Here is a 20,139-nt window from a genome sequence, read left to right as displayed (position 1 = left end):
AGACTGCTTAATTCGTACATGTCGCCCTTCGGTTGAGGTTTCTCTACAGAGGTTTTTTCACTTCCCCATTGGTAATGATTCTGGGCCATACTTTCGATGAGTTGATAGGCCTCATGGTATGGTTTATCTATCAGTGCGCCACATGCGGTGGCGTCTATTGTCAATCTTGTATTATTCAAGAGACCATTATAAAAGGTGTGAATGATCAGCCATTCTTCTAGACCGTGATATGGGCATAGCCTCATCATGTCTTTGTATCTCTCCCAAGCTTCAAAAAGTGATTTGTTATCCTTTTGTTTAAACCCGTCTATTTGGGCTCTTAGCATAACCGTCTTACTAGGTGGGAAATATCAGGCTAAGAAGACTTTCTTCAACTTGTTCCATGTAGTGACAGAGTTGGATGGTAGAGACTGGAGCCAAGCTCTAGCTCTATCTTTTAATGAAAATGGGAAAAGACAGAGTCTTATAGCTTTTGAGCTGACACCATTCTCTTTCACCGTGTCTGTGTATTGCAAAAATACTGACAAGTGTAGGTTCGGGGTCCTCCGTGGGACTACTTGAAAATTGGTTTTGCTGTACGGATGACAACAGTGAGGGTTTTAGCTCGAAATTGTTGGCTTCGATTGCAGGGGCAGCGATGCTGTTATGAGGTTCATCCTGTGAAGGGATTGCATAATACTTAAGAGGACGGTTTTGCACTGATTCGGCCATCTCTGGTTGAACAACTGATTCAGAAGTAGGAATGTTAAGGTCAGGAGGATTTAGCTTGATACGATGTTCCCGTATCAAGTCTCGTATCCTGCGTTCTAATCTAAGATAAAACTCGGGTTCGTCAAACTGTAGCTTTAATTTCTCGCCTTGAGAGCGAGTATTGGCATACACTCGACAAATGTAGAAAGGGAAAAAGAATTATTTGCCTTATTCTATACTGGGTAACGCTAGAGTTACGAAATCGACTAAATTAGTCCCCGACAACGGCGCCAAAAACTTGATCGTGACTTAGTAAGTCTATGTGAATCGTGACTGCAAGTGCACAGTCCTATTGCGTAGTTTTAAAGATTATCAAACCTACAAGGACTAGTAATCGAACGTATCGTGGTCTAATGTTGCTATGTAAATCTAAGGCAAATGATTATTCTATGATTGGAGGGATGAAGAGAAATAACTATAACGTAAATAGAATAAAGATATGGGATATAGGGGATATCGGTATGTAATACCTCAAACATCGGGGATTCGATAGATAGTTGGTATAATCTTATTGGTTAAAATATTCTTCAGTAGAAATTATTTATAGAAAGGACTTAGTCTCACACTCTCGTTTTTATTGACTCTGACCATACTCCTAAACCAGAATGCTTGGCTCTCGCGGTCTCATTTTTAATTTAAAAGTAATTTTTGAATATAAATAAACTCTAATTAATCCTAAAGCGCTCTCGCTGTGTTTAGGATTAATGCCTAGTCTCAGCTATCTGGTTAAAATCTCAAACTCTTGTTCTTGTTGATCATAACCTTAGTTTGTTTTGTACTCTCGTACGAAAAACAATTTGATTAAAATAAGAAACTAAAAACCGGAAAAATAAGTTTTATAAAAACTAACACCAACTATTTACTGAACCCCTTCGTTTCGACGGTCTTTACATACCGATACCTAAGGGTTTAGCCGGAAATGGATCCGGTAACAGACATGGTATTTGGGAAATTAAACATGCAATAAGGCATAAATCAATAAAACAGTAATCAAAATAAAACTGGATTGCGAATTAAGAACTGGAACTGAATCTTGAATCTTTGATTAAAATAATTCCGGCAGACTTTGGCAATGAATAATCCTTACAATTGAATCCCAAATGTGTAAAATAATAAACGCAATAGTCCCCGATATGGAGAACAATCACTTTTACAGAGTAAGAAAACTACCTAGAAAACTAAAAGAAAATAATGCAGAATGAAAAAATAATCGTAAACTTGAAAACTGGAAGAAGAGAGCCTCCCCGTGAGTCTGAGAGGTTCCACTTTTATATCTTTTTCGTAATCCCTCAAATGTAGCAAGGTGGTGGCAATCATGGCTGAAAAAATGGAGAAAATAGTGAAAGACTAGGTTGTGGCGGTTGCCACAACCCTAGCTTCTTAATGAGTGGCGATCGCCACCTTTGTACCACCTACCTCTTGGGCCAATGTGGCGGGTGCCACCTACCTCTTGGGCCAATGTGGCGGGTGCCACACTCCTTGGATAATGGGCGCCACAAGCCCATTTTCTTTGGTGGCCCATTATCTCTTTGAAAGCTTCATTTTCTTCTCTTTTTCTTCCCTTTTTCTTTCCTTTTTGCTATTTTCCATTTTACTTGCGGTAAACCTTTTAATCGATAAATACCTGCAATAAACATAAAATACTGCGCAATGATAAGTGTTAACTGATTAAAAAGCAATGCATATGGATCCAAAAATACGATACATTTTCGCGTTATCAGGTACCTGGACTTTGGATGCGATAATCATATGACTAATAATAAAAACTGGTTCGCTAAGCTAGATGAATCAATAAAGAGAGTGATCAGGGTTGTAGAATGTGTAATACCCTAATTTTCACCCCTAATATCCCTTATCAATTGTATTATTTGCATAACATCAAGGTCAACAAATGATTTGTGTATATCCTTATGCTTTGCAACCCCACAAAAATACAAAAATATATATGCCTTGTTTTGCTTTGTTTGCAAGTTAGGATTTTGGCATCAAGAAGTTCAAGGGATGGGTCAATCAAGGCTTAGTGTGATTATAAATATCTCAAGGTGATCAAGAGTCTCCCTCCATCAACAATCAAATTTTATACTCACCTCAATTCAAGTTCATCAAGCCACAATTTATCTGGCACTCCAAATTAGGATTTTGGTCAAAGTCAACTTAATGTTGACTCATTGACCACAGCATGATCCTATGGATTGGGGCATGATCCAAGGTCTTCAAATGTATCCTCATAACACACTCGTAAGATTCAAATGGTCCAAGAAGTTAGGTTCATGGGCAGATGAAAGTTTTGAACACAACTGATGAAAAGTCAACAGATACTTAAAGTCAAAGTTTGACTTTTAAGATTTTTGGTTAATTATGGACCTCTCAAGTCAAGGATCATAAAAATATGATCAATGAAGTCATTTTATCAAGTTTAATCAAGAAAATCAAGGTTACTTGCAAAAGGGGCAAAGATGGAGAAATTGGAATTTTTGCTAAAGTCCCTAAAAATCATGTCCAAGTACCCAACTTTACAAGGCGATAACTTGTGATCCAAGCCAACATTTTCTTTTCTCCAATGATCAGATTAAAGGTCTTATTTCATACTTCAACTTTGTCCTAGGTGATGAAACCCTGAAAATGCATGGATTAGAAGATATGAGGCTATGAAGTAGGGGATTCATTTACTCTTCAAGTAATAAAACACTAGTAAAATTTCCAGCATGCTGACCTAGTCAAGTGACCAACTTTATGTCAATTCTTCACCAAGATCCCAGCTGATTCAAGCAAAGTGATCAACATTAAAGTTATAGATCATGATTCCGTCTTTCCAAAATATCCAAGAGCAAGAATTTCCCATGCTTGAGCTAAGAGAATCGAATTTTGGAATGGTTCAAAGGTCGAATTCCAAACCAAAGCACATTGCAAATCCAAACAAATCCACAAGTACATGTACTTGTTGCTTCCAAATCGCATCCTAATCAGGAGATTTCACCCACTTTTGAGCTATTATCTAAGTAACTAAACCAATACACAATGAACTATTCCACTTTTTTTGCATAACGTAGCTTTAATCCAATAAGAAGTATCATTGAGCTCCCAAATGGATTTGATCTGATCCATACCAACTCCAAACCTCAAGTCAACTCTTATGCTTCAGAAAGGACAACACAAAATACTCCATGAACTCCTTGCTTTTTCCATGCTCCCACTTGGTTAATTATGCAAGAACCAACCAAGCAAGCAATGGAGTACAAACCACGATTATTTTATGATATCCGAGGTTTCTTGAACCATCAAGGATACCTATAAATAGAGGACAAAGCCTCAACTATCCACACACCAAACTTTCCAAGTGAAACTCCATTATTGAGAGCTTTTCAACCTTAACCTCCATTCTCTTATTTTGCTCGTGCATTCTGCCAACCAAGGGTTCCAATCGTCTTCTAGGAGTTCATAAGCATTAGGTGAAGCATCAAATAGTACCTGGAAATTGTATTGAAGAGGAATTGGACCTCTCTCCAATAATTATATTCTTGCACTTTGAAACCCACTATACATGCATAATTTCCATGTGATTTCTAAAGAAAACATGTAGCATTTATTATGTTAAGATTAATCATTAACTCATATGCCATTTATCTTGTTGTTTATGTGAATTTAAGTCGCATGAAACCTAAAGTTCCAGTTCTGGTTTTGGCCTTCGTTCATCTTCATCTTTGAGTATTAGCTAAAACCTATCATACCATTGTGTTCCTTACATTTTTCTAAGCATTTTTATCTTTATTTCATAAAAAATGGTTGAGAAATCAGAGAGATATGTTTGCTAGAAAATTTGGAAAAAATGATGAAAGAAAAAAACGAAAAAAAGAAAGAGAGCGTGAGGTTGAAGAAGATGCTGATGTGGCGTTGACATTTCAAAACATGACGCGTTATATAATATATACTTATGTTTGCATTTTAATGAACGGATGTATCGCCACACAAGTTGTAGAAGCGCGCGCCTTAAGTCACTTGTAAGTGAACGTAGAGAAAAACAAGAAAGGGGTGTTCAAATTATTTTCTCAGTGATTAAAAACTTTTTGTAACACCACACACACAAAGATAAATTCTAACAACACAAGGAGTTTATCCTGGTTCACTTTAAAATCAAAGTTACTCCAGATCACCTGGCCAAAGTGATTTCTCCTTCAATAAGGACTTAATCCAATAATTTCAATAGATTACATAAACGTCTAAGAGTTTAACAATCGCTTAGACCTCTCAAGTCTACATACTTAAATAAGTCACTTGAGAAATATCAACAAATTGGAGAAATACAAGAGTTTTATCTTAAAGCTTCTAGGTAAGCAGTATGAAGACAAGTTAAGAACAATGATACAATGACCATACAATATGAACCAAAACTCTTGTGTGAATGTTGAATATTACAAAGAGAGATATGAATATATGTAGTGGATTGAGAGTTGTAGACCGATGTGTTATGTATTCAGGTGTGTTCAACATGTTATGATGAGACCTTTATATAGTACTTTGGGATGATACCATTGGAGGGAAATCATTGGAGATTTCTTGCCAACTATGGGAATTAAAGGTATTAACTTCCCTGTCCTTTCCATAGCCGTCTTGGAACGTAATCCAGAATTTCCTTAAAGAGAATTGCACTGTATCAGAGTTGAACTGCAACGTCATATTATGTATGTGATTGCCTCTTAGAAGTGTTCTTTTTCATAGTCATATCTGATTTCTTCGTGCTGGTTCAACTTTTCTGGACTATGTAGCGATAAATTCATGACCATCAAGCTATGGATAAACTTGACGTCAATAAAACCAGAGTCACCAATGCACTTTTATTATTTCCAAAGGAAAAGGGAAAAATACAAACAAAACCCAAAGAAAATAAGTTTCCAAATCAAAACTAATAAAATGCCATAGATTACAGGTAAGGGGGTTGGTTACATAGAGGGAAGGTGTTAGCATCCAAAGTATCCTAGGTACTCCTAGGGAGCCTTTTTTTTGTGTGCAAGGGATTTGGTATAAATGATGTTTGATAAAATATAGAGTGAGGGAATTTGAAAAGAATTCATTGATTATACTTTTTTGTTTTACAAGACCTTTGGTCTTATGCCTACATACCAACATAAAAATGAGGGATCAAAACCCCGTAGTTCATGGTAAAATTTTCAAATAGGTTGGTGAGTTAATTTTAACAAAAATTTAAATGAAAAGGCACAAAGTGGCCAAATATTTGAATGGAGTGTTAATTCTTGTTGTCTTTTGAAATTTAAGTCAATATGGTTAAGTTTATTTACAAATTTGATTAAGAAAAAGTTTGAAAATTCATTGGCATAAGGCCAAAGTTTCTAATTGAAATTCTGGTATTAGATATGAGATTTCGAAGATAATGTCACGACACTAATATCTGAACAATACAAACAGGATAAAAGATAAAGAACAGTAATGAACGAGACACAAGCAATTGTTAACCCAGTTCGGTGCAAACTCACCTACGTTTGGGGGCTACCAAGCTAGGAAGGAAATCCACTAAACAAAATCAGTTCAAAGACTCTCAGTAAACAACTTCAAGTTACAGTTTTTTCACTTAATATGTACCCGTGTGACTTCTACCTAAGAACTCTTAGATATGAGATCCTACTCACTCCCCCTCAATCACAACAGTGATATAAAACAAGAATTACAAAGAAAAAAAGAAACTCTTCAAAGACACATACTTGATCTTGCTTAAAAGCTTCAATCAAGTAAACACACACTCATGCTTCAAAGCTTAGAGTGGACAAATTACAACTCAAAAATCAGTCCAATTCAATCATCTGTGGATGAATGAATGGCTTACAATTCACATAATCACACAAGACTAAAACCCTTATTCTCTCTCAATATTTTGTTTGTTATTTCTTGTGTATAAAACCAGGTTTTCGATGCCCTATTTATAGAATCGTTTGGCTAGGCTTGGACATCATAAAACCATAAAACTATTTTCCATTCATATCTTCTCATGACAGCTGATTATATCTCGTTGGAAAATAAGTCAATCTGGTTGTAATTACTGATTGAATGCGCGTTTAATCATCTCTTCAATCATACATAAATTAGCCTAAATAACGCAATCACACAATACATAACATTCAGACTGAATGTTCTGTATACAAATGTCATGACATCGGGTCTGACATCTCAGTAAAATCCTGCATATTCACATTTTAAACATCCTGCAGGTACAAGTCATCTTATGTCAAGACAACACTTGTGACACCTTATGAACACTCTAGCTTTTACCAAAATTGTTGCCAACACATAGAACCAACAAACTCCCCCTTTGGCAAATTTTGGCTAAAACATATATCAGACCATTTGTTCACAAGTAAAACATATTAGTAGTTTAGCAGCAGAAGTAATAAACCACACATTTACTATCTATAATAGCAACTAGTAAACACACATTAAACACATATATGTGTTTCTTCTCCCCCTCAGTCTGTTCAACACAGACATCTCCTTCAACAACACCTGTAACATACATCACCTCATCTGACATCACCTTCAACATCACCTGTACTATACAAAACATCCTGTTCAACATCATCTGTCATCTGTTTATAGCATAGCTACTTCATAGCACACACTAATTGTAGCTCTCCTTTAGCTACTTCTCCCCCTTTTTAGTCAAAATAGACCAAAGAGACCAATGATACAAAATAAATGTCTATTAGTCCAACAGAGAATGTCACATAGAATGTTAAAACATATTGTCAGATGTTACAGAACCACAAATATACATAGCTGTATAAGCTGAGATAAAAAGAATCCAGAGAAATCACAAAGAACCCAATAAATTACATCAAGGCATCAAAATAAGACTGCCCAAAAAACATCAAACATCAAGGTATCCAGAACATCACATCATCATAACAAGGGAACAACCTTCACCAACACTCAGTCAGAGGAGCTAGCATCTTCATCAGCTTCAGACCCAGAACTGCCACTTGATTTATCTTGAGATTCAGACCTCTCATTAGAGGTGTGGGCTTCTGTTTCCTTGGCTTGACCAACATTATCTATATCTCCTTTCTCCAAGCTATTAATCAGAACCTCCAAAGCTTCTTTCCTAGCTTTAGCCACCCTTATCCCAGTCTCCAATTCCTTACAGGTCTCTTTCAGTTCAACAATTAGACCATCTTGAGAGGCTGGCTTCTTCATAGCTGATGTCATGACAATGTCATTGACATGACTGCCTTCAAATAATTTCTAATGAATTGACAAGGGAGGTTTTCTTCTACTAGGGATATCACTTGTGCTCAGAATTCCAGGTTGCTGGCTTAGGATTATCCCACAAATTATTGAGGGAAAAGCTATGGGCAGCTTCACTGCATTTGTAGAAGCAAGTTTGATAATTTGTTCAAACATGAATCTACCATAATCAAAATTAAGCTTGGTTCCAATAGCAAATATGAGCCTTCCAAGAGCATTTGAGATTGTAGAGATGTGATTTGTTGGTACCCAGTTTGCTGACCCTATCTTGTGCAAGATAGCATATGTCACAGTTAGTTTTCCAGTAGAGAGATGCTTCTTGCTAGGCCACTCCTTGACCTGTCCAACAATGATTTCCCTACAGACCTCATTGTCTGTGGCCTCTAGTTCACCAGCACCTTTTGTTCCTCTTCCTAGGAACTTATTAATCACGATTGAAGAAAACTCCACACACTTTCCTCTAACAAACACCTTACAAAACTCTTTGTTGTTCTTGTCAGCAATGTCCTCAGGGATTTTCACCACAAATTCTTTAACAAGACCTTCAAAACACTGAGATAACCCACTAACCGTTTTCATTAATCCAACAGACTTAATCAGGTCCATGACCTCTTTAACCTCCACAACATCCTTTCCCAGTTCTCTTTCCACAGCCACTCTCCTTTGGATTACAAATTTCCACTTTGCTGCACCATCTTCAAGATGGAAGGAAATGTTATCCAAGTGTACAACATCAACCTTAGCAGGAGATTTTCTAACAATTGACTTTTTGACAGGAGAGATGTCAGGGACATCGTCTTCAACATCTTCCTCTGAATCAGAACTTTCTCTTTCTTTTTTCTTCTTTACCTCCACTTTACTTCGAGACTTTGAAGGGCCTACAGCAGTAGCCTTCTTACCAGTTTTGGATGTCATCATCTTAGCCACATACCTACCCTCTCTGTTTTTCATCCTCTTAGAAACACTTGGCTTTAAGTGATGAAGCAAGCTATCATCTTCATCATCTGAGCTCTCATCTTCCAAGTCAATCACCTTCTAAGCAGAGTCATGCTTCTTAGACTGAGAAGCATCTACAGATTTCTTACAAGGCAAAGTTTGCCCTAAAGAGCATAATCCTTCAGCAACTATATCTTTTTCAGACCTAGATAACTCATCATCTTTCTCATTGTGAGGTTCACCCTCAAGAGAGGGGTCACTTCTCGATAGAGGAGTCGAAACTCCCTTTACTGAGTGTCCTTCATTAGGGATCCTCGTGACAAGATTTCTAATGACACAATCAGTATGATGCATGTCATCCTTAGAGCTAGGGTTATCAGAACTGTTACCTTGAGTATGTCCTGCAGTGGAGGATGGATCAGGAGCGTCACCTGGGATGACTGATAGGGGAATCACTTCCAAAATGTCTCCATTAAGAAAGTCCATAGAGGGTGTTCTAGCTTTGTATGCAGGTTTGGTGTTTTTAGAACCATAAGATGAAGGATGTTGTGACATCTTGTTGAGCTTGTGGAAGGATTTCTATTGCCCTAGCAGAGAAGGTTCACGAAGTTTGAGGAAAGTGGAAATGTTTGAGCTGAGGTTGCGTGTGAAAATGCTATAAATGGAAGTTCCAATACTAGGTAATGATTTACTATAAATGGGGAACTTTCTTTTAAGTGGGCCGACAATGTTTTTATTACCTTTTCCACTCCAAATTAATTACTATAAATTCTCATAGATACAAATCCCTAATTTCCCTCTTAGACATTCAAATTGATTAGCATCCAAAGCCTTTGTAAATATGTCATCTAATTGCATTTCAGTAGTAACATGCTCCAGGGCTATGATTTTCTCTTCCACTAGTTCTCTAATAAAGTGATGACGAATATCAATGTGTTTTGTCATGCTGTGCTGAATAGGATTCTTAGAAATATTTATAGCACTCAGGTTGTCACAGTACAATGTCATGACATATTGTGTGACATTGTATTAAGTCAACATCTATTTCATCCAAACCAGTTGAGAACATCTACTTCCAGCTGCTATGTATTCAGCTTTAGCAGTGGACAGGGACACACAATTTTGTTTCTTACTAAACCATGATATTAAGTTGTTCCCCAAGAAGAAACATCCTCCTGATGTGCTTTTCCTATCATCAGCACTTCCAGCCCAGTCAACATAGACCCAGATCCATGAGTATACAACATCCCATAGTCACTGGTGCCATTGACATATTTCAGCATCCTTTTCACTTGGTTTATGTGACTGACTTTTGGTTCAGCTTGATTTCTAGCCCAACCACCTACAGCAAAAGCAATGTAAGGTATGCTTGCTGTGAGATATAGGAGACTTCCTATCATGCTTTTGTAGAGACTTTGATCTACACTAACACCATTTTCATCTTTGGAGACTTTCAGATGTGTAGGAGCAGGTGTCCTTTTATGACTTGCATTCTCCATGCCAAACTTCTTAACAATGTTTTTGGCATATTTGCTTTGAGATAGAAATATAGAATCTTCCATCTGCTTGACTTGTAGCCCAAGAAAATAGGTCAGTTATCCAACAAGGCTCATTTCAAATTCAGACTGCATTTGTTTAATAAAATGTTCGACCATCTGATATGACATCCCACCAAACACAATATCATCCACATATATTTGAGCCATCATGAGTTTTCCTCCTTCATTCTTAACAAATAGGGTCTTGTCAATGCCTCCCTTCCTGTATCCATTGTTAGTGAGGAACATTGTGAGTCTATCATACCAAGCCCTAGGAGCTTGTTTCAAACCATAAAGGGCTTTCCTCAACTTATACACATGCTTTGGAAGATTTGGATCTGTAAATACTTTAGGTTGTTCAACATATACTTCCTCATTTAAGTAGCCATTCAAGAAGGCACTTTTTACATCCATTTAGAACAGTTTGAACTTCAGAATACATGCCACTCCAAGCAATAGTCTAATGGACTCAAGGCGAGCTACAGGGGCAAATGTTTCATCAAAGTCAACTCCTTCAACTTGAGTGTATCCCTGTGGTACTAATCTTGCTTTATTTTTAGTAACCACCCCTTGTTCATCAGATTTATTCTTGTACACCCACTTTGTTCCAATGACATTTATTCCGTCAGGTCTTGGAACCAGTTCCCATACCTCATTTCTCTTGAATTGGCCTAATTCTTCCTGCATGGCATTGATCCAGAACTCATCAGTCAAGGCTTCCTTGACATTCCTAGGCTCAATCTTGGACACAAAATAGCCATGTGAGATCACTTCCCTTGATCTAGTTGTGACCCCTTTATTTGGGTCTCCTATAATGAGATCTTTAGGATGATCCTTCTGAATTCTGATAGAGGGTCCCTTATTAATTTTTTCAGGTTCAGGTTCAGCTTGAGTGAGTTCACTCTCATTACTTTTGTATGGGAAATCAGCTGGGGAATCATTTAGGGATGTCTCAACATCGTCTGCGACATCGGTCTGCTGATCATCAATCACAACATTGATAGATTCCACCATTACTTTTGTTCTAGAATTAAAGACTCTAAATGCTCTGCTGTTTGTTGAGTAGCCCAGAAATATTCCTTCACCACTCTTGGGATCTATCTTCCTTCTTTGTTCACGATCAGTCAAGATATAACATTTACTACCAAACACATGGAAGTATTTGACTGTAGGTCTTCTCCCTTTCCAGACTTCATATAAAGTAGTAGGAGTCCCTTTCTTCAAGGTTACTCTGCTATGAACATAGTAGGTTGTGTTCATAGCTTCAGCCCAGAAGTGGTAGGGCAATTTCTTAGCATGAATCATAGCTCTGGATGATTCTTGGAGAGTTCTATTTTTTCTTTCTACCACACCATTTTGCCGAGGAGTAATGGGAGATGAGAACTCATGACTAATTCCTTCTGATGCACAGAATCCAGCAAATTTGTTGTTCTCCAATTCCTTCCCATGATCACTTCTGATTTTGATAACCTTACTTTCTTTTTCTCTTTGAAGTTTTAGAAAAAGATCTTTGAAGACTTCAAATACATTAGATTTTTCTCTTATAAAATTGACCCAGGTGTATCTGGAGAGGTCATCTACCACTACATAAGCATACTTCTTCCCACCAAGAATTTCCACCTACATGGGTCCTATCAAGTTCATATGGAGAAGTTCCAGCACTCTGGAGGTGGTGTCATGTATGAGCTTCTGATGTGACATCTTTGTCTGTTTTCCAATCTGACACTCCCCACAAACTCTTCCTTCATCAATCTTCAAGTTTGGAATTCCTCTAACAGCTTCAACATATATAATCCTCTTCATTCCTTTAAGATGCAGATGGCCCAATCTTTGATGCCATATCTTCACTTCTTCTTCTTTGGCTAGAGTACACATTGATGAATAACCAGTTTCTTGAGAACTCCACATATAGCAGTTGTCCTTAGACCTGACTCCTTTCATGATCACTTCATTTTCTTTATTAGTAATCAGACATTCAGTTTTTGTGAAGTTTACAGTTAGACCTTGGTCACATAGTTGACTGATGCTTATTAGGTTTGCAGTCAGTCCCTTAACGAGTAGGACATTGTCAAGGTTAGGGACTCTAGGGTAGTTAAGCTTACCAATCCCCTTGATTTCACCCTTTGCTCCATCACCAAAGGTTACATAGCTAGTGGCATGAGGATGAAATCCAGTTAGCAGGTTTTTGTTTCCAGTCATGTGTCTGGAGCACCCACTGTCAAAGTACCAGTCTTCTTTGGCTGAAACTCTGAAGGAAGTGTGAGCTATCAGGTTTGTAACACCAGTCCTAGGAACCCATTGTTTTCTGTTGACAGGTATGTGATGTTTGGGTCTAGGTTGATGATGAGAAAGACTAGGATGGCCATACAACTTATAGCAGAATGGTTTTATGTGGCCAAATTTTCCACAGTAATGACATCTCCATCTTTGATGTTTCCCTTTCTGCTGTCTTCCTTTATGATGTTGTGACATATGATGTGACATCTTTGGTTTGCTACTAGTGTGACTGCACTCAGGTTTGGATTTTGGTTTGCTACCAGTGTAACTTCATTCAGGTTTGGATTCATTGAACCCAATGCCAGACTTGTCTCCTGCCATTTGTCCAGTTTGGAGAATTTTGTCTAAGGTTTCAGATCCATTGTTTAGCATTCTGACATACTTTGTCATCTCATCCAGTTTGGAATTCAAGAACACCGCTTCAGTCTTTAACTTAGAGATGGTTTCCAAGTGTTCTACCTTTTCATTCTCCAGTTGTGTTACCACTTTCTTCTGACTTTCAACTTGTTGACACACTTCTTCACTTCTGTGACACAACTTTCTGTAGGTAGTGGCTAACTCATCAAAGGTTACTTCATCATCACTTGAGTCTTCATCAGAACCCCATCTTCCAGTCAAGGCAGTCACAAGATTTGAAGACTCTTCTGTTTCATTTTCATCAGACCAAGTAGCAACAAGACTCTTCTTCTGTTTCTTGAGGTAGGTTCCACATTCAGCTCTAATGTGTCCATACCCATCACATTCATGGCATTGAACTCCTTTTCCTTCTTTGGACTTTTCATCAGATCTTGTTCTTCTTCAAGCATTATTGGACTTACTGATGTCAGATGAGATGTTATTGACATTAGACTTAGACCTAACATCCATCTTTTTCAGAAGTTTGTTGAACTGTCTTCCCAGTAATGCTACATCATTTGCCAGATCTTCATCAGTATCTTGACCACTTTCTTCCTCTTTCTCTTCAGTGTTTGACATGAAGGCTATGCTTTTGACTTTCTTTTTAGATCCATCACACATTCCCATCTCAAATGTTTGAAGGGATCCAATTAGCTCGTCAACTCTCATATTGGAAATGTCTTGAGACTTTTCTATGGCTGTCACTTTCATGGAAAATCTCTTAGGAAGTGACCTGAGCATTTTCCTTACTAGTTTTTCATCTGTCATCTTCTCACCCAGGGCTCCTGAGGCATTAGCAATTTCAAGGATATTCATATGAAATTCATTAATATTTTCATCTTCTTTCATCCTTAAATTTTCAAACTTGGTAGTGAGCAGCTGCAGTCTAGACATCTTCACTCTAGAGGTGCCTTAATGAGTGGTTTTGAGAATATTCCAAGCATCTTTAGCCACCTCACAGTTGTTTACCAATCTGAAGATGTTCTTATCTACTCCATTGAATATAGCATTCAATGCTTTAGAGTTCCCAAGGGCTAGATCATCCTCCTCCTTGGTCCATTGTTCCTCAACCTTCTTATCAGTTGTAGCTTCTCCTTCCTTAGTAATAACTGGATATTCGCAGCCTGTTAAAACAACCTTCCAAGCCTTATTATCCAAAGATTTTAGGAAGGCTACCATTCGCGGTTTCTAGTAGTCATAGTTAGATCCATCCAAAATAGGTGGTCTGTGAATAGATACTCCGTCTCTATCCATAGTACCAGAAAGTAACGTCCCTAGATCTCACCTAGAACCAGAGCATGATGCCTGTTCTGATACCAATTGAAATTCTGGTATCAGATATGAGATGTCGAAGGTAATGTCACGACACCAATATTTGAACAATACAAACAGGATAAAAGATATAGAACAGTAATACACGAGACACAAGCAATTGTTAACCCAGTTCGGTGCAAACATACCTACGTCTGGGGGCTACAAAGCCAGGAAGGAAATCCACTAAACAGAATCAGTTCAAAGACTCTCAGTAAACAACTTCAAGTTATAGTCTTTTCACCTAATTTGTACCCGTGTGACTTCTACCTAAGAACTCTTAGATATGAGATCCTACTCACTCCCCCTCAATCACAACAGTGATATAAAACAAGAATTACAAAGAAAAGAAGACACTCTTCAAAGACACATACTTGATCTTGCTTAAAAGTTTCAATCAAGTAAACAAACACTCATGCTTCAAAGCTTAGAGTGGACAAATTACAACTCAAAAATTAGCCCAATTCAATCATCTATGGATGAATGGATGGCTTATAATTCACATGACTACACAAGACTAAAACCCTTATTCTCTCTCAATATTTCGTTCGTTATTTCTTGTGTATAAAACCAGGTTTTCCATGCCCTATTTATAGAATTGTTTGGCTGGGCTTGGACATCATAAAACCCTAAAACTATTTTCCATTCATATCTTCTCATGACAGCTGATTATATCTCGTTGGAAAATAAGTCAATCTGGTTGTAATTACTGATTGAATGTGCGTTTAATCATCTCTTCAATCATACATAAATTAGAATAAGAAACACAATCACGCAATACATAACATTCAGACTGAATGTTCTGTATACAAATATCATGACATCGGGTCTGACATCTCAGTAAAATCCTGCATATTCACATTTTAAACATCCCGCTGGTACAAGTTATCTTATGTCAAGACAACACTTGTGACACCTTGTGAACACTCTAGGTTTTACCAAAATTGCTGCCAACACATAGAACTAACACTAATCATTAAAACATGCTTAAGTTTGAAAATTACAAGCAAATAAAGTTTTTAAAAAGAGGGAAAGATTTTGAAATTAAAGAAGTGGGAGAAGATGAAGGGACCTAAGCAAAACTTTAAAATTTTAAGAGTTGAAAAGACCTGACCAATGAGATGCTATCCAACAGACAAGAATGTCATATATAAACCCGTTTTCCTTTGGACTTTGATAAGCAATAATAAATAAGCAATGAGAAACATCCAAGCATCAAGTGAAAACCAAGGCATCAAATAAAGATAGCCAAATCCAAGCATGCTCTCCAATAGCTAGCAATCTTCAGTGTCTTTCAATGTAGAAGATGAAATATTCCTTGATTAACTCAGAACAAAACATCATACATAGACAATAATAAGACAATTAAGCACAGAGGCTGAGTATCAGATGAATCAAGGGCACTCAAGGTCTTGCATCAGATGAAGGCACAATCAAAGATAACTTAGTCTCATATTTTTGCATTGACCAAGCCCTTTAGAATAGGGAATGTTGCCTAATTCTAAGTCCAAAAAGCCCAGATCAAGTCCAATACTCCACCAAATGTTTTTTTAGGGTTTTTATTATTATTAGGGGTTTTAAGGTCCTAAGACCATAAACAAAACAAAGGCAAGCACACAACATATACAATCATAATATATGGCTCAAATGAGCAAAGTGAAAAGCGCTTGAAACATAAACAAGTTATATGAAATGTAAATGGAAGATGAATGGTAAATGACTGAAATTTAAATTGCATAAAGTAAATGACTTGAAAGTAAAAGCATAATGAATAAGAGTTAGTCAATGTTTAGTAAAATGTTAGTGGTGAACTTTAATTGATTAAGTCATTCTTTGGAGACCACTCAACCATTCATTCACAAGTATGAATCCTTAAACCAAGATATCTTCCATAAGAAGGGCTCCAACTTGGATAATTCAACGAGTATGCCACTAGCTCTCATGATAGGAAAAAAGTCAAGTTTCCACATAATTCCATGAATAATGAGAGACTTACAATCTCACTTACTAGAATGCTATGCTTTGAGGGTCAAATTTAGCAATATGTTAAGCAGTCGTAATAGGACTTATGTATAAGTCACACTTATCTAAGGTCGTGCAATAAAAATATAGGTGTTAATGCATGTTAGAGATTTGGTACAAAGAACCAAATTCCTAAAACAAACCACACACTAAAAAATGGGAGGGACCTATCTAGGTCAGAGTTGTATTGATTCATCTGACACAAGGTCATTAATGAATCAATTAGCATTTAGACATTGTAGATTTCATTGGTCAAATGAGGGTATGGGGAATAATAGGGATGAATATGAATAGGGAAGAGGAAGTAGAAACACGAATTGATCATGAGAGGAATTTCATCTGATCAATACCATCCATTCATTTTGGGAGATGAAATGTATATTTCATCAATCCCCTAAATCCAATGGTTTTGATCAAACAAAAATTAAATCAACCATGACCAAGCTCCAAATATAAAGTCAAACATCACAAGACCACAAAAATGGCTCAACATAATTTTTAAACATTTAATCAATTAAAAATCAATTTAAAAATGAATTAAAATGCATTTTTATTTGGTCAAAACCTCAAATCCATTCAAAATCCAAATAAATGGCCAAGGGATTTATCCTAGGTTAAAAAAGGTCAAAGGACCTTAGACAAAAAATTTCACAATTTTTAGAAAGTCAGAAGTATTTTAAAATAATTAAAAATATGCACGAAAACATTTAATACATGAAAAATACCAAAATTAATCCAAAAAATAATTTTAATTCAAAATATGGAAGATAAAAATATTTAAAGATTTTTGGTGAAAGTCCCATATTTTTGGGATTAAAAATGAAATTTCTATGAATAAAATAAAATAAGTGGATTAAATGGAAATTCATAAAATACAAAAAAACAAGGCCCATTAGATTAAATGGCCAAGCACACGCGTTCCACCAAATACCTGAGTCAATGCCCCACACCAATGGTAATTAGAACCAAGGGCAAAGATTAAGATATTTTAAAAGGATCAGATGATTTGGAAGGTGCCAACGTACCACCGGAGCTAGGGTTTCGGTCGTCTTCTCCGGTGGACCTCACCGGACCGGTCCACCACAAACTACCATCAAAATGAAGACTAAGGACATGGTTTTAAAGGAAAAATTCTCAGGAGCTCGAATCTGACCTTCATTTCATCCAATTCCAAGTATATTGAAAGACACATGGATTTGAAATTTGAGGTTCATGATCTGAGTTGCTTGATAACATGAAACTATATCACATTTTAGGACTTAATTCAATTAAATTATATTATTATTTGCTTCAATTTATTTCATTTTACTCGATATTACTCGGTATTTCCTTTCTATTTATCTCAGGTAGTTTATTTGAAGCACAAGTAAAAAAGGGAAGAAAAGGAGGTGCAGAAAGAAGTTTTTGGAAACAAATATCAAAAGCCAAAGCCCAGCCCAAAAAAGCACAGGCGCTGTGCCTGTGACGAGCGTCACAGAGGCTGTGACGAGCGTCACGCTATGCACACTCCTGTGACGAGCGTCACACATGGTGTGACGGACGTCACACCATTCCCCTATATTTTTTCCTTCAGAGACGTTGAGTCCTATTTGCACGCCTAACCATTCGCTACGTGAAGACCTTTGACGCGGACTACTTTTGGAAACCGTTACAGAAAGTACCAGTATAAATATCAGCTTTGCAAACCCTGCAGAGGTTCTCCACCAAAGTTGTATATCTTTCATTCCTCTTAAATTTGGTCACAAATTTGGCCTCAATTTAATTTGGCATGAGGGAGTTATGTATTTTAAAAGTTAAGTAAAATTGCTTGTTCAATGAGGATGGCCCAAAATGACCTATAATGTTTCCTCTTGGCACATGCCCTTGTAAGTTGAATTTGAAGTTTCTAAAAGAAAAAAAGTTGGAGAAGACATATTGGAATTGATTATGAAACTTAAATGGTCTTTATCTCATAATAATTGAGCAAGTTATGGTCTTTGGAAGTTGACCTCCTAACTTAGGCACATACAAAATGACAAATAATCTTTCACCATAAAAAATGACTTTCCAAGAAAAACTAGTAATTGAAAGCAATTTGGAATGTCATAAAGAGTAAAGTTTATCTTGAAATCATTTTCATATGACAAAAATTGTAGGAGATAAGGTCTAGGGAACTGCAGTTTTGACCAGTTGACTTTCTCTGGTCAACCTCTTTGAACCAGCTTTCAAACTTGAATGTTCTCTTGATCTTTAGAGATCATGGAGAATAATATATGCATAATATGATGTATTCTTCAAACTCTTGATGAATTCTTGATCAAAATGATAACTAAAGATCACGAGGATCCATATATGTTGTTTAGAACAATTGTGAACCATTCCTTGTTTGATCTCCTTGCATTGAGGGTCTCAAACCCTAGTTGTGAGCTTGATAGGGTATTGGTGGATGTGCACACTAGCTACAAAATAAACAAAGCTACACATATACATACTTTTGGTATTTTGGTTAGTAAATAAAATAAAATAAAATATGATACAATCAAAATGTGCTTGGTGATCTCTCCCAATGTGTAATACCCCAAAATTTACCCTTTCATTTTTTCCTAGAAGCATGGGATTGTTTCACATTGCATTAGCATCATACTAGGTCATACTCATTGCATACTGCATTAGTGACTTGGAAATCAGGGTTTGATTGCTCACTCCTTAACAGAAGGAGCCCACACAAAGCAAGACTGAGAATTGAACTTCATTCTCCAAATATACAAGTCTGAAGGTGGTCCAGGTATCTTATGGTGGTCTATAGTTCATCAGTGGAAGATTCAGAGCTCTCAGAGTGTGCATCTGCACTTAATCAAAAATTAGGGTTTCATGGCTACCTGCAACATGCAAGGTTTTGGTGGGAAGTAGAGGGGCTCATTCATGTCATGATTATAGAAGCATCTTGACCTAGGAAGATTTACAATTATCTCGGAAAGATCCATTGGCAATCAGTGCAATCAGTTCCTGATCATTTTGCCCTAAAACTAGGGTTTGGTATAAAATCGGTTTATTTCTGATTCCTTGGGTGAAACTCTTTTCCATGACCCTCCATATGTCCACAAGGGTCTACATACAAAAAATCAGCTCTTTATTTGAGCTAGAGGTGCTTCAATTGATCAATGGAATCGGGAATCAGACAGTTTGGGAAAAGTAAACTGTGGGGCCAAAAAAGTCAACTCCTGACATTTTGAAAGTGGAATCTCAAAATTCATGCCTAAGGGAGCCTACATGTGAAATTTGATCAAGGTTGAATCATGGATTCATCATTTAATCAGAAGTTGGAAAAGTTACTAAATTTGGAAATAGTTGACTTTCCATTTAGGGCAAGTTTTCATGATTGTTGCACCCACTTTAGGCCCATTTTCCATCAAGATGTAAGCTCCATTTGAAAATTTCTCCAACATGAAAGTTGTTCCTCTTGTTCTAAGCTTTCTATAGATATAAAGTTTGCTCCATTTGGATTAAAATTGAGAACGTTATGCTTGGTCAAAGTGAGACATTATTTTAGGACACTTAGAAAATTTTCTAAATCCAAAATCTGCAAAATTTGCCAAGACTTCTTGGCCAGTTTTCTTGCACTTCAAGGCATATTTTGAAAATACTTTCTTCATAACAATTTCACCTTGCCATGTCATCT

General features: G+C 36.8%; 1 non-coding gene across 1 annotated transcript; it reads left to right on the top strand.

Moving 5' to 3' along the window:
- The first annotated feature begins 219 nt into the window (after positions 1-219).
- Positions 220-326, top strand: LOC127134099 (small nucleolar RNA R71). Its single transcript, XR_007807869.1, has one exon. It is a non-coding gene; the product is annotated as a small nucleolar RNA R71 (small nucleolar RNA).
- The last annotated feature ends 19,813 nt before the right edge of the window (positions 327-20,139 follow it).

This window comes from Lathyrus oleraceus, chromosome 3, assembly GCF_024323335.1.
Source record: "Lathyrus oleraceus cultivar Zhongwan6 chromosome 3, CAAS_Psat_ZW6_1.0, whole genome shotgun sequence".
Classification (NCBI taxonomy): Eukaryota; Viridiplantae; Streptophyta; class Magnoliopsida; order Fabales; family Fabaceae; genus Lathyrus; species Lathyrus oleraceus.
Note: the sequence above shows the minus strand (reverse complement) of the source record. Positions and strands in the feature narration are given on the sequence as shown.